This window comes from Lathyrus oleraceus, chromosome 3 (assembly GCF_024323335.1).
Source record: "Lathyrus oleraceus cultivar Zhongwan6 chromosome 3, CAAS_Psat_ZW6_1.0, whole genome shotgun sequence".
NCBI classification, from domain to species: domain Eukaryota; kingdom Viridiplantae; phylum Streptophyta; class Magnoliopsida; order Fabales; family Fabaceae; genus Lathyrus; species Lathyrus oleraceus.
Window position 1 is genome coordinate 61,451,808 of NC_066581.1, and position 13,419 is coordinate 61,465,226.

At 39.7% G+C, this 13,419-nt stretch overlaps 1 non-coding gene across 1 annotated transcript; it reads left to right on the plus strand.

Moving 5' to 3' along the window:
• The first annotated feature begins 9,887 nt into the window (after window positions 1-9,887).
• Window positions 9,888-9,994, plus strand: LOC127133918 (small nucleolar RNA R71). The gene has a single exon (XR_007807714.1). It is a non-coding gene; the product is annotated as a small nucleolar RNA R71 (small nucleolar RNA).
• Window positions 9,995-13,419: the final 3,425 nt, after the last annotated feature.

A 13,419-nucleotide genomic window follows, 5' to 3' on the forward strand; every position in this document is an offset into this window, starting at 1 on the left:
AATTTCGCCGAAAAACCCTAATTTTAGGTCTTTTTGCTTCGTTTCTTTCAAAAGAGTTCGAAAGTGCTAAATATCTGAAAACAAGAGAAAAGAGAGCATAATACAAACAAAATGATAATAAAGTCCTAATAAACATGTGAAATCCGAGTCAAAAACACGGTGTAATTCAGTATGATCAAATTCTCCCACACTTAAACCTTTGTCTGTCCTCAAGCAAAACTCTTTATAGTTTATGCAAGAAAATCAGTATCAACTAGAGTTAATTCGAGGCAAAAAGATTCACGAGTTCGTTCAAGGGATGTATTGATAGGTACTAACGAATCGAACTAAGGGTATTGTAGTGACACTTCTCGCAATTGCGGTCGTAGGCTTCGTTCCTATACAAATCAATCCACATTACCCCCACCATACCTAAGCCTTCTTTTTGTTTTCTTAAAGTCCTTTTCATTCAGGTGCAATCACATTAAGCCCGTTATCCGTACATACTCATAGTAAAGTGACCGGTTAGTGATTATGATCTTAAGCATGGGGCTCTGGTACATAAGTTAGTGTAACCCCTTTTTATTCAACCTAATTTGTAGTTGTGGGGGATTGGATCGTAATCCACTCTACCAAGTTCAGCACCAGATACCTATGAACCAACAAGCAAATAGGCTTATTTTTTTATTTTTCTAAGCATGGGTTCCGGTACATAAGTTGGTGTGACCCCTTTATTTAACCCAATTTGCAGTTGTGGGGGATTGGATCGTAATCCACCCTACCAAGTTCAGCACCGGATACCTCTGAACCAACAAACAAATAGGTTTATTATTATTTATTTTATTTTATTTTTTTTCTCCTGCATGTTCCGCATATGTTTTTATTTTGCTGGGTTAAATGACCGTGTGAGAGTCACCTAGCCTGGATTTTCATGCGATTTGAGAACAAAGCAAGAATTTTTGTGATCATTCACTTATTTTCATCGGTCCCCTACGTAGAGCATGCTTAAGTCGGAGCTTACTGCTAGGATAAACTACTTAAGGACTTATTTGGAACAAAAACTGGGGCTACAGCATATGGGGTATCGGGATCGACTCTTATAATCGTGAAGCCTAAGGTGTTAAGACAATACCGATTTTTAGAAAAAGTTTTTCCAAGTCTTTTACATCCTATTACGAACTTGTCTTATAGGCTGAATCTTCAAGATGTATTGTTTTCTTGGCTAAAACTTTTTTGGTAAGGTTAAAGAAATGGGGGAAATAAGGGTACACTTACACAGATGACTCGTCGGACACATGTTATTTAATTGAAAGGGAAAAACAAGCAACTAAAACATAAAACATACTAAAATTCAAGGAAAACGGTAAAAAGCGATAAAAGTAAAGGAAAGCGATAAAAAATAATAAAAATAAAGGAAAGATGAAAAGCGATAAGATCTCCTCCCACACTTAAACCGAACATTATCCTCAATGTTTCGATATGAGATAGGGTAGGAGTAACCTGGAAGAGAGAGAGAGAGAGAGAGAGAGAGAGAGAGAGAGAGAGAGAGAAAGCTAGGGGTGAGCACCGGTACCTTCACCGTCACCGCCCTGGTCAGGATTCCTGGGTCGAAGACGTCAGCTGCTGAGAGCGACCTAGGAGATATCCCTGGGTGGCCTCGATGAGAGCAAAGTGACGCTCATTATCCTGTCGCTGGCGTTGCTGCTTATTAGTGATCACAAGCAAGAACTCAGCGACAGTTCGATGTGCTCGCTCACTATGCTGCTGGGAAGCTACCATAAAACTCATATTATCTGACAGTTGTTGGTTTGTGGTGTTCAGCAGGGTGTCACGCCTTTCCTCACGAGCCAGGTGCTCGCGCCACATCTCCTTGATGATGTAGAAACCGGAAGTCGTACCTGCAAAAGGGTTAGAGGAAGAAGGTGCGATGTGTGCAGGTGATGTAGCAGGAATATCATGAGCCGGTGATTGGTCGCGCCGGTCATACTCATCGCCGGTCCCTTGCCCTTCGGCCATAGGAACGTTAGGTGGAAAAGGACCGGTAAACGGTGGAGCATCGAGATCGTATGTCCAGTTCCTCGCATGTCGCACATCCGTACGCTGAGAGCAAGGTAGGACAACACTAGGTACAGCTGCACCATGTATCATGAGGTAGAAACCACCTTCTCGCCTCACCTTGCATAATTTCATATCTTTCAAAAACTTTAAGTTAATGGTGCGGTGAGGGAGTGGTTCCAAAGTGGCTAACTCAGCGTGTAGATTCAACGCTCTAGCAATGGAGGTAATCAAACCACCAAAAGAGATGGTTCCTCCTTTCTTAAGGATGGCAGACATATGGGCCAACATGAAAGGAATAGGATTGATCCTGTGATTAGTGAGGCAACCCTGTAAAAATAGCAATTCTCGGGCATTTACTTTGTTAGAATTTTCCCAGCTAAATATAGTACATGCCAAAAGGTATCTAAAAATACGTATGGTCGGGTTATGGATATTAGAAGCCAAAATTCCTTCAAAGGAAGTGACATTTACATTAGATAATCTGTTCTAAAAACTAGATGCCTCGAGTGCCCATTCAGTATCTAAGGGTGTCTCACAAATAGCACCATCACCATAAGGCATTCTGAGCAAACCCTCTAAAGCATCGGTAGTGTACTCGTATTCTACATTAAACATTCTAAAATAAACGGTACCTACCGTGCTAGCAGTGCCAGGATGGACAGTGTAAATTAGGGAACTTAAAAATTCCCTAGTGAGCCTATCGTAGGTGGATGCTTTACTAGCAAAAATATCGTGTAATCCTAAATTATCTAGCATGTGGAAAACACTATGATATGTGCCTAGAGTGTACAAACAGTCTTCGTCGACATACCTGGTAGCGAGGATCTCCCGAGTTTGAAACCTTTGCAAAATCTTGTTTTGTCGCTCACTGGGCTTTCCTCCATGAAGAGTGATGTTGTTAAACTCCATTCCGGCCATTAATGGTGGTTGTAGAGAAAAATGAGTATTTATAAAAAAGAAAAGAGAAAATGGAATTTAATGGATTTTTGGTGGAGAGTTGGAGATGTGAGATTGGAGAATTGTAATGGCTTGTAGTGAAAATGAGAAGCTTGGAAATTTTTATGAATTTTGGTGGAGTTGGGAGAAGAAGAGAATAGGTTTGGAGAGGTTGAAGAATGTATAAATAGTGGAAAAGGTAAATTTGACTGTTACGTCATGGCGCCCGCCATGGACCTTATGGCGCTCGCCATGTCTTCGGATTTTGTTTGGGTCGGCTGTGCTGTTTGCTTCTTGGGCCTCAATCCTCTCGTCTTCATTTCTGTAATGGGTGGTGTATATAGGTATCCACGAATGCTGTTTTTTTTTTTTTTTTGATTTTAAGCTTGATAAAATAAAATGAAATAAAATAAAACAAAATAGAGTAAAACAAAATTAAATAAAACAAAGTAAAACAAAATAAAATAATGGACATAAAATAAAAAACATAATAATTAATAATATTATATATAATATATATATATATATAATATATATTAATATAATATATATATATATATATATATGTATGTATGTATATGAAGAGTCAATAATAATTCACGAGTCCAGAGATCTTAGGAAAAATAAAGCAAGCATAATGTCAGCGGAAACAATAAAAATAGGCATGAATAATAAGTAACGGGAAAAAATAGGGAAATTCAAATGGTATTTCTTGGTTCATGATGGCATCAATGCTCGGGATATAGTGGATTCTCCTCGACTTCGTAGCCTCAAAGCTCTGTGATCTGGCGTCGGAGATCGGCGATCTCATCATGCAGCATATCAGTCTCGGTGTCGTGTGAGGCAACTGTTACCTCGACCTGCAGGGTAACATCAACAAGCTCCTGGCGAAGCTCGACTATCTCCATGCGAAGCTTAACCAATTCGGACTGCGTGCACGGAGTCTGGAGATTAGGATTGTTGGTACGGGCTTTGATTCTGATCGGTGCAATCTTCGGCGCATCTACTGTCTCTCCCTGCCCTTCTATGGCGTAGGCCCAATTGGCCTGATCAATAACACAAGTCACCTGAGGGTCAGGTAAAGTGAAGTAGTGAATGGTCTCACCCTCAATTAACAGACTGTATTGATCCGGATGGAAAGAAGATCTCCTCATTAGGCCACGGTCCAGACAGAAATCAATATCCATCAAGGTGTGGCTGCAGTAAGACGTCAGGTGAGATAGTCTTCTATCGAGTCCCAGGGCTGAGGTTATGTGAGTCATCGTGCTTCCAACATGTATGGGGCTCATAGTAGAGCGAGCATTAAGGTATAGGCTCTCGATCAAGAAAGCTCCACAGTCTACCGGGCGTGACTGAGTGGTACAGTATATGAAGAAGATCTCTTCAGCACTCACATGCGTATCAGGGTCACTCTTCCCCAGGAAGGTGTGAGCAATGATCATCTGGAAGTATCGGAAAGCAGGGTTGTGAATCTTGTTGGAGATTTGGGTTGAAGGGTCGGGACTACCTCCACACGTGATATCGCTCCAAAACTTCTCGACGTCTCGGCTCAGAAAATAGCTCATAGGGAGCTCAGACGAAGCATCATAGGCAGTCTGAAAACCAAGTAAGTCGCTGAAACGCTTGTGGTTGAAGGTGTATTCTGCCCCAAACAACCTAAAGTTAATGTATCCTCCATCACTGGCGTGACCAACATAAGGCTCATAGATAAGCGAGCTCAGGAACTCCAAAGTCAGGTTCCTGTAAGTCACGTGCATAGCATCTATATATTCATCCCACTGTAACTGATTGCACAAGTGCCTGACACTAGGCTCAATGCCTAATGCCTCCATGCAGCTCGGGTCAGGATACCTGGTGGGAAATATTGGGCGCTGTGAAAGCATGGCGTAATGCTGCTCTTGAACTGGGTCACGAAATATTACTGGCATAGTGTCGATATTCTCCATTCCTGAAAAGTTAGATTAGAAACAGAGGACACCTGAAATCACAAATATTATAACTGTTAGTCTCCACATAGATATACATATATATAAAACAAATAAAAATATAAATTGAAAAAGAGTAAAAGTAAAGGAAAAGAAGTCATGGGTTGCCTCCCATGCAGCGCTTGTTTAACGTCGTTAACTCGACGATTCAAACTTTATATGCTAGAGGTAGGAACTGGAGGGTCGGTCAGAGTTTGGTCATGACATTTTGTGGGTATGTCACCTCCTTGGTAGTGCTTCAGTCTTTGTCCATTTACCACGAATGGATTACAGGAGTTGTTCCGAACTTCAACTGCTCCAGATTTCAGGATTTTGGACACCTCAAAGGGGCCTGTCCATCTCGAACGTAGCTTACCTGGAAAAAGACGTAATCTCGAATTGAAGAGAAGAACAGAGTCTCCTATATTAAATTCCTTTTTCACTATCCTCTTATTGTGCCAAGCTTTGGTTCTCTCCTTGTATATAACGGCATTCTCGTAAGCGTTCAGGCGAAATTCCTCCAATTTATGAATATCAAGGATTCGCTTCTTGCCAGATGCTAGGTAATCCAAATTTAGGGTCTTGATGGCCCAATGTGCCTTGTGCTTGAGTTCAAAAGGTAAGTGGCATGACTTCCCGTGGACCAACTGGTACGGTGTAGTTCCAATGGGGGTCTTGTAAGCAGTTCTGTAAGCCCACAGTACTTCTGTTAGCTTTTCAGACCAATCTTTTCTAGATATTGATACAGTTTTCTCCAAGATCTGCTTAATCTCTTTGTTGGATACTTCCACTTAACCATTAGTCGGGGGGTGATATGGTGTTGTTACTCTGTATTTCACTCCATATTTCCTTAGGAGTTTATTAAATATCCTGGATATAAAATGTGATCCACCATCGCTTATGACAAGTCGTAGAACTCTAAATCTGGGAAAGATATTATTCTTGAACATCTTGATGACTACTCTTGTGTCGTTGGTGGGTGCGGCGATAGCTTCTATCCACTTGGACATATAGTCAACTGCTACCAAAATGTACTTGTTTCCCAATGAAGATGGAAAAGGTCCCATGAAATCAATACCCCAAACGTCAAATAATTCTACTTCTTGGATGTTCTTCAAAGGTATTTCGTCACGTCTTGAGATGTTCCCAAGATGTTGGCACCGGTCACATCGGACAATATAAGCGTGGACATCACGCCATAATGTCGGCCAATAAAGACCAGCTTGAAGGATCTTAGCGTATGTCTTAGATGTGCTTGAATGTCCACCATAGGGTGAAGAATAACAATGCTCTATGATGTTTCTGACTTCTTCTTTTGGGACGCAACGTCGAAATATGTTATCAGTTCCTCTTTTGAAAAGGAGTGGTTCGTCCCAATAGAAGTGTCTTATATCTTTAAAGAACTTCTTCTTCTGTTGATAGTTGAGGTCAGGTGGTATGATATCAGCGGCTATATAGTTCACAAAATCAGCGTACCATGGTACTCTGCTAATTTCTGAAATCGTCCCAAGGTTGTCTCTATCAGGTTCAAGGGGAGCGGTATCTATCTTAGCTTCTAGTCTGTCATAGGTGAAGTCATCATTTATAGGTAAATGATCTGGCTTCAAATGCTCTAATCTGGAAAGATGATCAGCAACTACGTTTTCTGTTCCTTTTTTGTCTCTAATGTCTAAGTCGAATTCTTGTAGCAAAAGGATCCACCTGAGTAATCTAGGTTTTGCGTCCTTTTTTCTCAGAAGGTAACGGATAGTTGCATGGCCTATATAGACTACAATCTTAGATCCTACAAGATAAGACCTAAATTTATCGATTGCAAAAACTACAGCTAGAAGTTCCTTCTCTGTTGTTGTATATTTTAATTGAGCGGCATCTAGGGTTCTACTAGCATAATATATTACGTGTAGTTTCTTATCTTTTCTTTGCCCTAAAACGGCTCCTATAGCAAAATCTCTAGCATCACACATTATTTCAAAGGGTTTAGTCCAATCCGGGGTTTGTAGAATGGGTGCTGAAATTAATGCTTGTTTTAACCGATTAAAGGCTTCGATGCATTTTTCATCGAAAATGCATTCAATGTCTTTCATCAGAAGGCCGGTCAGGGGTTTTGTTATTTTAGAGAAGTCTTTTATGAAGCGTCGGTAGAAACCGGCGTGTCCAAGGAAACTACGGACTTCTCTAACTGTCATAGGAGGGTTAAGGTTTTCTATAACTTCTATCTTGGTTTTATCGACCTCAATGCCTCTTTCAGATATTATATGTCATAGCATTATGCCTTCTTTGACCATAAAGTGGCACTTCTCCCAGTTTAACACAAGGTTAACTTCTACGCATCTCTCTAGGATTTTCTCAACGTTAATAAGGCAATCTTCAAAGTCTAATCCACACACCGAGAAATCGTCCATAAATACTTCCATGACTCCGTTGAGATAATCTGTGAAGATTGACATCATACAACGTTGGAAAGTAGTTGGCACATTACAGAGTCCAAACGGCATTCGTCTGTAAGCAAATGTTCCGTAGGGGCAGGTAAAGGTTGTTTTCTCTTGATCCTCGGGGTGAATAGGTATTTCGAAAAATCCAGAATATCCATCAAGATAACAAAAGTAAGAGTGTCTGGCAAGACGCTCCAGCATTTGATCTATGAATGGAAGGGGGAAATGGTCTTTCCTAGTCGCCTTATTGATCTTCCTATAATCTATGCACATACACCATCCGCCTTCTATGCGTTTAGCGACATGCTTTCCCTTTTCATTCTGCACGACTGTGATGCCTCCCTTCTTGGGTACCACATGTACAGGACTTACCCACTTACTATCAGAAATCTGATAGATTATACCGGCTTCCAGTAGTTTAAGGACTTCCTTCTTTACTACCTCGCTCATTATAGGGTTGATTCTTCTCTGATGTTCTCTGGAAGGTTTTGAATCCTCCACTAGTGAGATCCTATGCATACACACGGATGGGCTTATACCTTTTAGATCAGAGATGTTGTACCCTAAGGCAGAGGGGTATCTTCTTAAAACGTTCAAGAGTCGATTCGTCTCGTCTTGGTTTAAGGTGGCACTAACTATTACTAGGCGGTTCATTTCTTCATCCAAAAACTCATATCTTAGGTTCTTGGGTAGTTCCTTAAGTTCTTGGGCTGGTTTTTGAGAATTAGGTGAAGGGTCTGGAGTAAGATCCAAACATTCGTGAGGTTCCATTTCCTCTAACTCGTCATCCTTTTCATTCGGGTTTGAAAACGGTTCGATCTTAGGTTCTCCCTAATCAAATTCTCTTATGCACTCATCTATGATATCAATCGCATAACATGCGTCTCCTAGAATTGGTGCCATCAAGAATTTCGAAGGAATGAACTTGATCTTTTCATCCCCTACTTCGAAGGTTAATTTCCCTCTTTTGACATTTATTATAGCTCCGGCTGTTGATAAGAATGGTTTACCTAAAAGGATAGGGATATCTTCGTCTTCTTTGATATCCATGACCACAAAGTCTGTTGGGATATAAAGTTGACCGATCCTAATTGGGATGCCTTCTAAAATGCCTACAGGATACTTAACAGACCTATCGCCTAATTGAAGGGACATCTTAGTTGGTTGCAACTCTCCTAGGTTTAACCTTTTACATACAGCTAAGGGCATTAAACTTACACTAGCGCCTAAGTCTAGGAAAGCTTTGTCGATCACATGACTTCCTAAAATGCAAGGTATAGAAAAACTACCAGGGTCTTTCTCCTTCTTAGCAAGTTTATCCTCAGAAATAAAGTTGCATTCCAAGGGCTTTGGATCGTCAAGCCTACGCTTGTTAGTTAAGATGTCTTTAAGAAATTTGGCGTAAGACGGAATTTGGGTGATAGCTTCGGTAAAAGGAATCTCTACATGAAGCTTTTCTATCACTTTTATAAATTTTTGATATTGGTTGTTGACTTTGGTTTGTTTAAGTCTTTGCGGATACGGGATTGGTGGTTTGTACGGGGGTGGTGGTTTGTAAGTTTTATCCTTGGCTTCACCTTCTTGGTTGGTTTGGTTCTCAGATTCCTCTGGTTCCTCTTCTTGGTTGGTAGGCATAGTTTCTTTCGAAGTTTTGGACTCGCTCATTGCTGGGTTCTGAGGGCCTTCGTAAGCGGTCCAACTTCGTAACGAGATAGCGTTAGCTTGCCCTCGAGGGTTTGGTTCAGGTTGTCTAGGAAACTGGCCTCCAGGTGTAGTTTGTGGGGCTTGGTTTTGTGCTACCTGTGAGATCTGGGTTTCAAGCATCTTGTTATGAGTGATTATCTGATCAACCTTGGTTCCTAATTGTGTTATAAGTTCGTTTACGTGAATGTTTTGGTTTAGGAATTCTTTATTTTGCTAAGTCTAGACCGATATAAAGCTTTCCATGATCTTCTCAAGGTTATACTTCTGGACCACATCTTGCATAGGTTGATTTGGTTTTTGGGCTTGATAACATTGCGGTCTTTGAGGTTCATGATTTTGGATAGGTTTCTGGTTTTTATAGGAGAAATTTGGATGATTCTTCCATCCAGGGTTGTAAGTGTTTGAAAATGGGTTACCTTGATCGTAATTCACTTGGTCGGCATTTAGTTCGTTCAAAAGGTTACACTCCGCCGATTCGTGTCCTTTAGATCCACAGAGTTTGCACTCTGTATGGACTACTGCTACGGTGTTAGTGTTTGTAGACATTTGTTCGATCCTAAGGGCTAAAGCGTCCATTTTCGCCTGCATCATGTCTAGAGAGCTTACCTCATGTATTCCACCTTGGGTCTCCTTTTTCTCTATTGATGCTCATTCAGTTCCCCATTGGTAATGGTTTTGGGCCATATCCTCAATTAGGTCACAAGCTTCTGGATAAGGTTTGTTCATCAGTGCGTCACCTGCGGCAGCGTCGATGCTCATCTTGGTGTTATAATGGAATCCATTGTAGAAGGTATGAACGATCAGCCATTGTTCTAGGCCATGGTGTGGGTAGACTCTTAATAGCTCTTTATATCTCTCCCAAGCTTCGAAAAGCGATTCTACTTGGTTTTGAGCAAATCTAGTTATTTGGTTTCGAAGAACAGCAGTCTTACTAGGGGGAAATATCTAGCAAGGAATACTCTCCTAAGGTCTTCCCATGTAGTTATTGAATTAGTTGGAAGTGAATCTAGCCATGAACATGCTCTATCCCTGAGGGGGAAAGGGAATAATCTTAAACGGATGGCATCGAGTGAAGCGTCGTTAGATTTAAAGGTGTCGGCTAGTTGGATAAAAACTTTTAAATGTTGATTCGGGTTCTCGATAGCGAGACTCGTGTATTGGTTTTGTTGCACTAGTTGCAACAAAGACGGTTTTAGTTCGAAATTGTTAGCAGATATAAGGGGGTTTACTATACTCAAACTAGGTTCCTCATCAGAGGGTTGGGAGAATTCCTTAAGAGGTCTCCTATCGCGATTCTCGACCATAGCTTTCTTAATTCGGATGAGTAAGAGGCATGTATGAGTATAACGTTCGGGTTCCGCTAAAGGATCTACTAAATTTTTGGTACTACGGGTTCTTCGCATTTACCGGCTAATAATGCCTTAGTCTATACAGTGTAACAACAGGGTACGAAATTTGACGAAGGTTGTCCCCGGCAACGACGCCAAAAACTTGATCGTCGGGATTCGCAAGTGCACGAATAACGTCAAAGTAATATAAAAGAATATCGATCCCACAGAGATCAATCGTCAATTTATCGATTACTATCGTTACGATGTTTATCTAAGACGGTATAAAAGAGATATTGGGTTTGCAAAACAACGGTAAATAATAAATGCAGGTAAAGACAGGTTGAATGTAATTCACGTCAGTTAAGTGATGTTTCGATTGTCTAAATAGAACTACTTATGAGGCAATATTTTCTACTCTTGAAAAGAATCCATTTAACAGAAACTGTCGCTTTCGCGTATTCAGAACCGAGTTTACCCTTAAATTAAGGCCTTTTATTGTCACTTATAAAAGGTGCACAGAATGCTAAAGTAGTAAACCTATTTTTAAGAAATGAGACTCGTAAACTTAGTTGAAAAGTGATTTTGATTTGGAAAGTTTACCCAAGGAGTTTCCTGATTTTAAATCTATCAACCCGTCCGAAAACAGTTTCAAAAATAGTTTTTTCCTTAAAGTGATAAAGATTCCTAGTTACTAAGCCAGGGTGCTTTCGCACTCCTCGAATAGTTAAAACTAACCAAGTCTGTTTTAGAAAACTCAAGTTAAAAATCAAAATATCCCTTTAAGTATTTCTACAGATTTAAATATGTGAAACATTACTTTAACCGCGATCCTTACATTCTAACCTTTAAAATATTTAGCCAGACATAGTAACACAAACAAACACAACGGTGTTAATCATGATGAAAAGTTTGTTTTAGAATGTGAGGCGTAGAGAGCGAGTAAAGTGCGTAAAGTAAATAAAGTAAAGCCAGTGCGGAAAATAAATAAAGTAAAGCGAGTGCGGAAAATAAATAAAGTAAAGAGAGTGCGGAAAATAAATAAAGTAAAGCGAGTGCGGAAAATAAATAAAGTAAAGCGAGTGCGGAAAATAAATAAAATAAAGCGAGTGCGGAAAATAAATAAAATAAAAGCAATGCGGGAAATAAATAAAATAAAAGCGATGCGGGAAATAAATAAAATAAAAGCGATAATTAAGAACCTGCTCCAAACGGAGGCTTCGATTCTGGTACAAGAATAAACCTCTGACTCCTGAAGCTAAAGACGACAGCGACTCGAAGTGACCCAACTCAATCTCACAAAGATGCGATAACCCCCCGATGTGACGGATTATCGCTATTACAAATGATAAATATATGCTTAGTGTTGTAAAACTAAGTTGGATAATTAGAAAATGAAATGGAATAAGCTATTTATAGAGGTTTCCAACAGCTATTAAAGACCATGGTACCCTCCAACTTCCCCTTAGTGGGAACGTGTCTTCCAAAGGTAGCGCCTGCCATCCCTTCATGGCGCCCGCCATGTGTGTAAATGGGGTGGATCATGGGAACATGAAGGTTACCTCCTAGTTGAGGGCTAATGACTCATGGCTTCCCCTTGTAAGACCCTAATTTTGACCCTAAGATCCCTCATGGCATCATATCATTGCTCATTGCATTTGCCTCAAGGATCATAGCATCTTGGCTCCTTAACCCTAGGGTTAGGACTTGTGTGAGTTGGTTTGAGACCATCAAGCATGATTGAATTGTATATTATGGCTTTTATTATTTTGTTTACTAACCAAAAGCATAAAAATATGTCACTAACATTGTTTGTTTTGAAGCTCAAGCAGTTATGTGATCCAAGGCTCCTAGGAGGCTCATATGCCCATTGAAGTGGCCAGATGAAGATGAAAGCAAGCATGAAAATGGTTCACAAAGCTCTAAATCATCATATATTCCTCCAAATTGTCTCAATTTGTCAATTTGATCAAGATAAACCAAAGTTCTTGAGAATTGTTTCCCAAGGAAACCCTAATTCAACTGTGCATTGATTGTGCCTTGCTCATGAAGCAACCTCAACCTATGATCAAATACAATCAAGGGAAGTTCTTTAATTCATCATTTTATGCATATTTGAGCCCATGTGAGTGTCCTCAATCATTCATTCATCAAGATTTGAAGTTTGGCTTTGAGAAGTTGATCAGTCAAATCATCTGACTATTTTGAAATCCATTGAGACCTAACTTTTGATGTGTTTGTAAAATGATGATGACCCCAAGAGAAAAAATGTTCTTAAGAACAATATGAACAACGTTCATGTTCATAAAAATTTCATTTGAAACTTGGAAGGTCATCATTCATGTCAAAACATTATAGAATATTTTGACTGAAACCCTAATTTTGGGTCAACTTCCGAAGGACCTAACTCCTTCATTTTTTATGATTTTGAGGTTAGACCAAGTGAATTGGAAATTTTAAGATGTATACTTAAAATGTTATGATGGATAAATTTTCATAATCCTAAAATAAACACATGTGATAATACAAAACATTATAGGTCACTTTGGACCAAAGCCATTGAAATGTGAAAAAGTCCAACTTCAAGTGCCCATAACTTTCTCATAAAAAATCCAAATAATGCAAAATTTAAGTCCAAATTGATTGTCTTGCAAATATCTACAACTTGTATGTTGAAGGTGTTTCCATTTGAGGCTTTTATCATTGAAACAGAAGGGCTTGAAGTTGGTCATTTTTGGTAATTTTTCCAAATGCATGTTTTGTACCTTGAACTTCATGACCAGTTTTCAATATTTTCCAAACTCCAAATGGATTTTTGTTCAACATAACTTTTGTTCCTTATGTCAAGACCTTTACAACCATTACCCACATGCTTATATTTGGATTTTCCAAATGGGATTTTCGAAGAGATGAAGCTTTATGATCAATTATGCATTTCATGTTAAATCTTGATACACAAGCCTTTGCATTGCCATCTGCACGTCCAAACTTGTTTCCTTTGAGTTCAGCATGCAAAAC